Source organism: Astyanax mexicanus, chromosome 17 (assembly GCF_023375975.1).
Source record: "Astyanax mexicanus isolate ESR-SI-001 chromosome 17, AstMex3_surface, whole genome shotgun sequence".
NCBI lineage: Eukaryota > Metazoa > Chordata > Actinopteri > Characiformes > Acestrorhamphidae > Astyanax > Astyanax mexicanus.
This window is the reverse complement of record NC_064424.1, coordinates 1,561,673-1,573,449: the sequence shown is the minus strand read 5'-3', so window position 1 is coordinate 1,573,449 and position 11,777 is coordinate 1,561,673.

The window sequence follows — 11,777 nt, the reverse complement described above, 5'->3', positions numbered from 1 at the left end:
TTAATAATAAACGGATCAATTGAATCAGCTGTTTTAGAAATCTGGAAGGAAGCATAAAAACACTGTTTTAGGATATAGAATATAGCAAGTAAGAGTACAAACTTCTTGCAAATGTACATATTTTTATTTATGACGCATTTTTTACATCTTATTTTATTATACGTAGATATTCCTTGTAACATAATATAAAAATAAAATACAATAAATAAAAGCATAAAAATAAAGTATAGTATGATGTAATAACCAAAAATGTGGTCTGTTGTAGGGTTAAGAAAAAAATAATCACATAATTAAAATCACAGCCTGGCAGATAGAACATTACTGAAAAGATGTAATATTTTAGAATTTGGTTAAATTGTGTCTTTTTTTACCTAACTTTTTGCTCTGTTACTCAGACTGTGTATTAGTCTATGTAAAAAGGGTAAATTTTATTTCTGTAAAAATATTAGACTAATATATTTAACTTTCATTTTTATTTTAGTTAAAAAAAATACAAACAATACTCAAAAATAAAAATAGAATGCCATTGACCTAAAACTCAGGCAGGCCTACCCCAGCCAATCCACACTAACCATGGCCAACACCTGAGTCCCCCAGTGCCCTCTTTAAAAACCAAACTTAAATGATCTAAAATATAGTCAGCATAATATGATCTAAAAAAAAAAAAAATAATCAAATTGAGAAGGGCGATATGAACCTAAAATTATATCCTTGCCATTATGACAGGTCAAAGAATTTTTTAAAACAAATATTTTCAAGAATATACCACTGCAGGAAAAACTAAAATATATTACAAAAAATTGTATTTATTATAAATATTAGTTCTGTGCATTAAGTAGAAACAAAACATCTATAAACGTTTGTCTGTTTTGTAAACAGTAACTTACCAAGACCCTGGTTTTGCGTAAAATAAAAATTAATCAATCAAACAATCAATCAATAAACCCTTATTTTTATTCGAGATTATGTTGGGTAGGAGCCTAATTTTCAATGCAGCCAAACAATTACAATCCAATGGGTTGAAAACAAAAAAGATAAAATGAAATGATACTGAATAAAAAAAATAATACATGTAATATATATATATATATATATATATATATATATATATATATAAACATATAGACATATATACATATATATATATATATATATATATATATATATATAAGAAGAAAATTTTAACACAATTACCATAAAAAATAAAATTAAACATAGATAAAAAGTACAGAATTATAAAATAAATAATAATAAAAAAAGAATTTAAATAATAATAGTAAAATAAAATGATAAAAAAAATTCAATAAAAGTAAGAACAATTTAAAATATAATGAAATTAAAATAAATTAAACAAAAAATACTATATGGCACATCCCTAATATAGACACTAAATGTGCAGAGTATTTTGTCTACATTTCTTTACACTGTGTACTTGTGCTCAGATGGACTAAAAATAAAAGCCTCTAGATTGTTGAAAATGTCAGTTAATGTCAGTAAATATCAGTACTGTACAGTAGATGGCGATATAAAGCAGGAGATGGTGGTTGGTGTTAATAAAATTATTTTATTAGTTTTTATTTATTTAGGAGCTTAATTTAAGATGTGATCTGCTTTACAGCTTTTTATATAAATTTAGTGTATTTAATGTCTAACTTTTTAATTTAAAAGTAAAAAGTATTACAGAGATTATCTAAATCCGTAGAGGATATTATGGGCTGTAGTTGGTGGGATATCTAAAGTCTTCACAATGTTACGTTGAGGAACCTTTTTTCCTGAAATTGTTCCACATTTTTAGCCGCAGTTTTTGACAGATTGATGAAGCTCCGCCCATATCTGCGTCTGAGAGACTCCGCCTCTTTAAAATGCTCTTTTATACCCAGTTATGTGAAATAGTGTAAATTGAAGCTTCGACTGCAGCTGATTTAATATTATTAGTAACACTCAATTTTTTTTTTTGCCTTTTTTTTTTTTTTTTACTTTTTTTCCAAATAATATATTAATATATAATATAAATGTATGTTTTCATGAAATTGTAAAGAAATGTCTTACTTTTATGTTCTATTCTGAATAAATATGGGTCTATAATATTTAAAAATCATTGCATTCTGTTTTTATTTACTTTTATTTAAATTTCACACAGCGTCCCAACCTTTTTTGAATTGTGTTTGTATTTTCAGCTAAAGATTATTTTTCTTTTTGATTCATATTCTGATTTGTCAATTCATAAATTCATTGTTTGGTCTTTGTCTATTCAGTATTAGCTTTAAGTAAGCACAGCACAGTATTGTAACTTTCAGTTTTTATAGCATGGTATACCTTAAAAACAATATACCACAAACATTAAACCACTGCAAACTACAGACAGTTCGAATTTTACCTGTGTATCTGCAGCCAATTCATAAACTTTTAAGCTTTTAAATGTGTTTAAAGCTATTTATCACAGTAGTAAATGTGTTTTTTTTTCAGTAAAACACAAATATATAGTAACAATCAAAAATCTGAACACACCTTCTCATTCAATGCTTTTATTTTTTATTTGTTATTTCATAGTAAATTAATAGTGAAGTGATCAATCAGACTATGAAGGAACACATATGGAATCGTGTAGTAACTTAAAAACAGTGTTAAACAAACTAAAATACCCAGTCCTGATGAGTGCCAGTTCTATCATCATCGTGTGATTGATGGTCTTTGCTGTGACTGCACTTGAGGGTACTTTCACTTGAAATTCTTCTTTTTTTGATTGACTGACCTTAATTTTTTTTTATTCTTTATTTAGTTGAGTAGTTGCGTCTCATAACCTGGATTCGAACATTATTCAAATATTCACTATTCACTGTATACCTGTAACTCTACCTCTTCACTACTTTACTTTAACTGATGCTCTCAAACACTTTATTAAGAGACAAGAAATTCAAGTAATTAACTCTTGATGAGTTCAGCACAGCTGTTAACTGAAAGCCTGAATTCCAGGTGACTCTACCTCATAAAACTGACTGAGAAAATCCAGCAGAGATGAGTAAAACTGTAAAACATGTTCTGTTTGTTTAACGCTTTTTTTTCCCCATAGTTTGGATGAGTTTAGTTTTAATCTACAATACAGAACATTTTAAAAGGTGTGTCCAAACCTTTGTCTGGTACTATTTTTACCATTTAAATCAAACACGCGTTTAAAAAAATAGCTAAATTATTTGTGTTTTTAATTCAATATTCTGATATAAAATGAGTGTTATCAATATGTTAAACATGATTAACAATGTGCTCATTAACAAAGGTGCTCGGTAATTGTGTAAAGTGTGTTTTTGATATAATTTTTATTTTATTTGAGATTTTATTTCTCTGTTTTCCAGCTCTAATAAACGCTAATAATCCAGTATCAGCTCTTATCAGCATTAATGCTGATGCATTATGATCCACAAGGTGGAGACACAGCTCCAGATAATCTGTAAAAGAATGGTGAAGTCGGTTGTGTTAATGGACTGTGTGCAGGAGATATACCTAAATATATAAGTGAATATTTCTACAGAACTTTTATTTAATATAATAAAGCCTGTAGACACTGTTTTCTGCTGTTCCTAATATTCTGTCAAAGTTCAGTCGGTTGTGTCTGTGATTAGTGTCGTAGTCGAGACCTGACAAGGGATGTGCAAAATTCAGAATTAAAGAATTTAATTCAATTCAATGAATAAATAAATTTGACTTTGAATTGAATGCACCCTACAGAAAATGTAATTGGATTTTTAATTAGAATTACAGAAAGTGTAATTGATTTTGAACTGGAATTACAGGAAGTGGAAATTATTTAGAATTAGAATTACAGGAAGTGAAACTGATTTTGAATTAGAATTACAGGAAGTGGAAATAATTTAGAATTAGAATTACAGGAAGTGAAACTGATTTTGAATTAGAATTACAGGAAGTGGAAATAATTTAGAATTAGAATTACAGGAAGTAAATTAATTTTTAATTAGAATTACAGGAAATGGAATTGATTTTGAACTGGAATTACAGGAAGTGGAACTGATTTTGAATTTGGAATTACAGGAAGTGGAATTGATTTAGAATTAGAATTACAGGAAGTGGAGTTGATTTTGAATTTGGAATTACAGGAAGTGGAGTTGATTTTGAATTGGGATTACAGGAAGTGGAAGTGATTCATTGCAATTGCATTGTGATGCGTTTAACAAGATTTTTATTCCAAATGGAAGTACATACACTAACATTAACATTACTTTAATGCTAAATAATAAGCAGCATCTTAATTTCAAAGTAATCACATGAAACAATGTTTTGGTAAATGTAATTATCATTTATCAAAGTACTTTTCAGGATAACACTGTCACATCTAATGTTCAACAATTCCTGAAAATGTCTTAAATATTTGGATAACCATAAAATCTTATTGTTCTGTTTTATAGAGGTTTTTAAAATATATTTTAATGTTAATTTGTGGTCCATACAATAATGTGTTTAAAATGTAAAGGTCTGTTGTTGAATGCACTTTAATTATTAAATGCACCTCAATTAAAATTAAAATTTAAGAGTTTCATTGGTTCTTAGGGGTCATTTTTAATTCATCATATAAAAATAAAAAAGGAAAATTTAATTCAATGTACATCATTAATCATTAATTACACACAATATCTATTAGCATTTATCAGTGATGTCAATGTACATGCCCTAACACAATTAATTAATCAAAAACCACACCAAACCATGTCAAAATTTTATGTTTAAATTTATCTCATTGTTTAACAGAGTCTGATGAGCATTAGTACTAGCATTATTAGCATTTTCCAGTAAAAAATATAAATATAAATATAAAGATTGCATTGCTACTGCTCAGAAGATAGATATGATTTATATTGAAATAAATGTATATGGATACTTTCTCTCATTTTATCTTCTATCTGTTTAATCCACTCGTTAAGGAGAATCTTTCTTGTTGTGATGTTTTTTTTTAACTAAACAAACAGCAATTTTGCAATTAAAACAGATTTTAATATAAATGTGATTATCTTACTCTTATTATTTTATTTTACATAAAAAAATAATGTGATAAATTTATCGTTAGACAGACCTAATAAATGTATTTTATTATATATTTTTTAAATCATAACATTACCTCAGACAGAAGCACTGGATCCATCTTAAGTACTTCAACACTACCTGTAATTTGGAAATGTAGGTCTAAAACTAGGCGCATTAGTAAAAAGGACAAATACATATAAAGTACATTATTTTTCAAAGAAATTTTTGTACTTTTTACATTACATTACATTACATTTGGCAGACGCTTTTGTCCAAAGCGACTTACAATAGTCAAGTACAATGTAAAATAAGTTTAAAGGTAAAACATCTTTGGATAGGGATAAAAGGAGGTCAAAGAGAGGCCAGTTAGCAGGGCAGTTAGCAGGGCATTGCAGTAGTTGAGGCGTGAGATGACGACCGCTTGCACCAGGAGTTGGGTGGCCTGTTGCGTCAAGAACGGTCTAATTTTTCGGATGTTATAGAGCGCAAAGCGGCAGGACCGAGCAACTGAGGCCACATGGTGCGTGAAGGAGAGTTGGTCATCAACCAAAACACCCAGGTTCCTAGCAACCTTTGTCGGTGAGAGAGAGAGAGAGTCGATGCTTATAGAGAAGTTGTGTTGAAAAGATGGTTTTGCTGGTATAACCAGAAGTTCAGTCTTTGAGAGATTTAATTGAAGGTGATGCTCCTTCATCCATGAGGATATGTCAGAGAGACACTGCGAAATCCGTGCAGAGATTGAGTGATCTTCAGGTGAGAATGACAGGTATAGCTGGGTGTCATCAGCAAAGCAATGGTAGGAAAATCCGTGTGAGCGGATAACCTGACCAAGAGAGGTGGTGTATATGGAGAAGAGAAGGGGTCCCAGTACCGAACCTTGGGGAACCCCAGTGGATAAGGAGCGGGCTGAGGACAGCTGTCCTTGCCACGACACCTTGAACGAGCGCCCAGTGAGGTACGATCTGAACCATGACAGCACATTGTCTGCGATCCCCATGTTTGAGAGTATAGTTAGGAGGAAGTCATGGTTGACTGTGTCGAAGGCGGCTGAGAGGTCCAGCAGAATGAGCACTGAGGACTGACCTGCAGCTCTGGCAGTTTTCAACGCTTCAGTCACAGACAACAGAGCCGTCTCGGTAGAGTGTCCTTTTTTGAACCCAGATTGGTTCTGGTCCAGAAGGTCATTCTGGGAGAGGAAGCCAGAGACCTGATTTAGAACTGCTCTTTCTAGTGTTTTAGAGAGAAAGGGTAGCAGTGAGACCAGTCTGTAGTTGTCAACCTGGGCGGGGTTGAGAGAAGGCTTTTCTCTCAAGGCTCTCAAGGCTTATCACGACTTTGTATTGTCCTAGAAATTATTGCAATAAACAATATGATTGTCATTTAAAGCAGTGTTTTTAGGTGATGAACTGGCAACTTGCACTGATAGTTTTGATACTACATAATAATGAAAGCTTAAAAAAAGTTCTACTAGAAGACTCCACGCTACGTCATGGCATCTCTCAACCAATTACCAGCTTCTATCTGCTTTTAAAAGCTGTGATTCACCCCCTCTCTTTTTCTGACCTGGGCTGAGGACATGGCCTTCACCAAAGACTTTCACTTAGTTATTCAGCTCTGGAAAAAAATGAAGAGAGCACTTCAGTTTCTGAATCAGTTTCTCTGATTTTGCTATTTATAGGTTTATGTTTGAGTAAAATGAACATTGTTGTTTTATTCTATAAAGACAGACAACATTTCTCCCAAATTCCAAATACAAATATTCTGATTTAGAGCATTTATTTACAGAAAATGAGAAATGACTGAAATTACAAAAAAAGATACAGAGCTTTCAGACCTCAAATAATGCAAAGAAAACAAGTTCATATTCATAAAGTGTTATTTCAGCCATTTCTCATTTTCGGCAAATAAATGCTCTTAATTAATTGTATTTATCAGAGGAACTGATTCAGAAACTGAAGTGCTCTCTTCATTTGTTCCAGAGATGCATGATTGTCCTTCACAAACAGTTAACTATAATACCCAGTTTAACCCTTTACCAGATGAAAGTGATCTGAGTTGATCTGTAAAGTGCAGCGTTAGATAAAGCGAGGACTCGACGCTAACGGCTCTCGTTATGAAGCCCTTTACTATTAATGAGGTTACACTCTCCAATTAGCTGCAGCGCTGCAGAGAGGAACCTGAAACATTTTCACACACTAATTGATTTCTTCCCTTTTCAGCTTCAAACATCTTGTTGCCAGATGTTCATTAATCTACGCGAGAACTGCTTAAAACTGACTGCACTCAGTGGGACTCCCTAAACCCGGCTACTGCAGAACCTGCAGGATCTGGCAACGGCAAAATCTGAAATTATTAATTGCACTCAGGACCCTATTTTATTGATCTACAGCATGATCTACTGTACTCTCTCTCTCTCTCTCTCTCTCTCTCTCTGACTCCGGCTGCTGATGTAGAAACAGCATAATCTACTGTACTCTCTCTCTCTCTCTCTCTCAGACTCCGGCTGCTGATGTAGAAACAGCATAATCTACTGTACTCTCTCTCTCTCTCTCTCTCTCTCTCTCTGAGACTCCGGCTGCTGATGGAGAAACAGCATGACCTACTGTACTCTCTCTCTCTCTCTCTCTCTCTCTCTCTCTGACTCCGGCTGCTGATGGAGAAACAGCATGACCTACTGTACTCTCTCTCTCTCTCTCTCTCTCTCTCTCTCTCTCTCTCTGTCTCTCTCTCTCTCTGACTCCGGCTGCTGATGGAGAAACAGCATGACCTACTGTACTCTCTCTCTCTCTCTCTCTCTCTCTCTCTCTCTTTCTCTGAGACTCCGGCTGCTGATGGAGAAGCTGAATGACCTATTGCAGTTTCTCTCTCTGACTTTTTTAATTATTTATTTTTTTCTTTAAAAGTTAGTTTTAGTTTAATTGTAACTGGGTTTTTTTTGTTGAATTAATTTGATCTTCTTTTGATCTTCTTTTGATTTCTTATCAATTAAACCAAGTTTTATCATTATCATTATTATTATTATTATTATATTTTTGTTATTACTATATTTATATTTTATTTATTTTTATCTTTTATTACCTGTTATTTTAAAATGATTAAATGTAGTTATTATTTTCTTTGTCATGTCAATCCCTCAATGTACTTCCGAGTCAAAATAAAGGTTGACTGATTGATTGACTCTCTCTCTCTCAGACTCTGGCTGCTGATGGAGAAACAGCATGACCCAGGATTTAAACTGTCGATCCTCTCAGTTTGCAAAAATGTTGTATATTTAGACATTTTAAATATAATTTCTGCAGTCCAGACTCTGTTCTACTCTATTATAAAGTTAATTTTTGTCCGGGTCATTGCTCTCCTCCGGAGTTATTAATATTCTGGGGGTAACTGGGTGGAGGACACTGGGAGAGACTACAGCTCTACAGAGGGCGATGGTGTGATGCTGTGGATTTGACTAAAAGGTCTTCAACACTGGAATCATTGTACTCTCTGGTGTCCCCCCCCCCCCCCCACGTCCCACGTCCCCCCCTGTCACCCCGTTACCTAATGGATGGCCAAACACTCCGGAACTCAATCCTTCTAATGAAAATACTGCATTAATTTTATTTTGTGATGTGTCATTGTAATTCAAGAGATGTTTTTTAATCTTCAGATTGCTTCGGCACAAGCCATTTCAGAAATATTTGGCAGCGGCCCACGGTTCCCGGCGCGGGCGACGCCTCCCCGTACTGAATGCCGTTTGTCAGGCGCGGGCATTAAAAGGCCTGCTTTATTTGCATAACCTATTCACGTTTCTTTTTTTCTTTAAAGGCATGAGACAAGGTATGTAAATTGCACCATGGGAAGAAACAAAGTGTCTGTGTGTGTGTGTGTGTGTGTGTGTGTGTGTGTGTGTGTGTGTGTGTGTGTGTGTGTGTGTAGGCTCCGTATCTGGAAGTGGGCCATCCATCCAACCAACTCAACTACTCCCAAAACAGCATCGCTTCAATCACTGCTAATGTAGTTCTACACACTAAATCCTCAGAGTTAAAATGTATAGAGTTAAAATCAGTGTTAAAATATATAGTGTAATAATCCACAGTGTTAAACTCCATAGTGTTAAACTCCATAGAGTAAAAATCCACACAGTTAAACATCACTGTGTTAAACTCCATAGTGTTAAAAGCCAGAGTTAAAATCCATAGAGTTAAAATCACAGTGTTAAAATCCATTTACATTTTTAAAATGACATTCCCTAAACTGACAATCATAGTATTAAAATCCACAGCGTTAAAATCACTGTGTAAAATCAACAGAGTTAAAATCGCAGTGTTAAAATCCGTAGAGATAATATCACTGTATAATATAAACGCCATAAAGTTAAAATAACTGTTAACATCAATAGAGTTAAAATCACAGTGTTAAAAGCCAGAGTTAAAATCATTGTGTTAAAAGTCACAGCATTGAAATCCATAGAGTCAAAATCATAGTGTTAAACTACATATAATTAAAATCACGATGTTAAAATCAAGAGAGTTAAAACTACAGCGTTAAAATCAGTAGAGTTAAAGTCAATAGAGTTAAAATACATAGATTTAAAATCAACACAGGTAAAATCCAAAGTGTTAAACTCCTTAGAGTTAAAATCCACAGTGTTAAAATCACTGTGTTAAACTCCATAAAGGTAAAATAAATATGTTAAGATCAATAGAGTTAAAATCACAATGTTAAGATCCAGTGTTAAAAGCCCGAGTTAAAATCCACGCAGTTAAAAATCACAGCATTGAAACCCATAGAGTTAAAATCACAGTGTTAAACTATATATAATTAAAAACATTGTGTTTAAATCAATTTAACAGAGCTAAAATCAAAGTATTAAACTCCTTAGAGTTAAAATCAGTTTTAAACTCCATAGAATTAAAAGCCATTAAATACATAGAGTTATAGTTTAACAGACTTTAACAGTGTTAAAGTCACAGTGTTAAAATCCATAGAGATAAAATCCATAGAGTTGAAGTCAAAAACGTTATAGTCACAAAGGTAAAATCCACAGTTAAACTCCATAGAGTTAAAATCACAGAGATAAAATCTATAACAAATTTAAAAATATAATTCACAAAACTAACAATTAAAAAACACTGACGCAAGAGACATCACCAGAACGTTTAAAAGCGAAAAATAAAAACGTTCAAAGAACATCCAAAAAATCCTGACAGATTGAACATTGTAAAAACATATAACAGAGGAACAGAGAGGATCAATATAGTGTATATTACATTTGTGTAAAGGTACTTTATTAACTGTAGTCTTTTAAGCTGTTGTTTGGTATTGTGCCTCATAATTCTCAGGTTATCAGTATGTAGGTTTAGTTATAAACTGATGGGCTGGGAGGAGGAAAAGGTTAAGAACCTGCTGTAGTTTATCCAAACCTTTACTGCCAAACAAATATACCAAACAAACAGGGTGCAGGAGCGGCGCTGCCCGACCGCCGGTGCCGGCTAAACCTCTCAGAGTCAGTCTAAACCCTCATCGTTCATCCAATCCAGCCCATTTCCCCTCTGACCCGCCGCCGGCCCACTGGCACCGAGAGAAACACATATTTAGCGTATAAACACACTGTGAGGTAAAAGCAGGCAAGGGACTGAGTGAAATTGGAAATCATGCTGTTTTTAAGGTGGCGAGGGAGACGGTTATTTAGAGATGGAGCTGAGCGTGGGCCGGCGATATCGTTCAGACTCTCAGAACGTCTCAGCATCGCCTATAAACTGCTGAATAAAGACTGACGAGAGAGAGAGAGACTGTGTTTTATTACTGTAACGCAGTGGGAAAAATCTACTGTTTAAGAAAGTGTGCAGAGTGTAGAAAACTCAGAACGTCCACAGAGAGAAGACTGGAAGAAAACTGGAAAAGAAGATACGGAACCAGCTAAAAGCTTGGAAAACCTTCTGAAGCCCTATCCAGACTATAGCCACATAAAAATCAGTGTTAAAAACCATATTGTTAAAAGTCAGAATTAAAATCCACACAGTTAAAATCACCGTTTTAAAACCCATGTGTTAAAAGCCAGAGTTAAAATCTACGTCTCTCAGGGCGTCTCAGCATCGCCTATAAACTGCTGAATAAAGACTGACGAGAGAGAAAGAGAGAGAGAGAGAGAGACTGTGTTTTATTACTGTAACGCAGTGGGATGAATCTCCTTTTTAAGAAAGTGTGCAGAGTGTAGAAAACTCAGAACGTCCACAGAGAGAAAACTGGAAGAAAACTGGAAACGAAGATACGGAACCAGCCAAAAGCTTGGAAACAGCTTCTAAAGTCCTTTCCAGACTATAGCTCTATCTGGTTTGGATTAGTTTCTCTTTTATGGGGGGTTTTTAATCCTCTGTGATTTTATTCCCGTCTAGAACGACCATGTATGCATTTTTTTAATTAGTTTTAATAATTACAGGCTGAATTATCTGATGTTTTTCTCTGAACTCGGTGCTCCTCCAGTAATTTTAGTCTCGTCCAGATGCACATCTCTGAGTTTCGTCCCCTCGCGTTTAGTAAAATAATAAAATAGCTATTTGTCCACTGCTGCGCACCGTAATTACACTTTGGGTGCCCCACAGTTTCCACAGAGATCCATGTAAAAAAAAAAAAACAACAGCGAGTGGAAATGGAGGAGCTACTGAACGCTGTGATGTCATGTGATCGAGAAAACAAGCCTAAAAACTCATTGGTCCTCCTGTTTTTTTTAAGTGCAGTCCGGATGCAGGAGTTTTATCACTGAG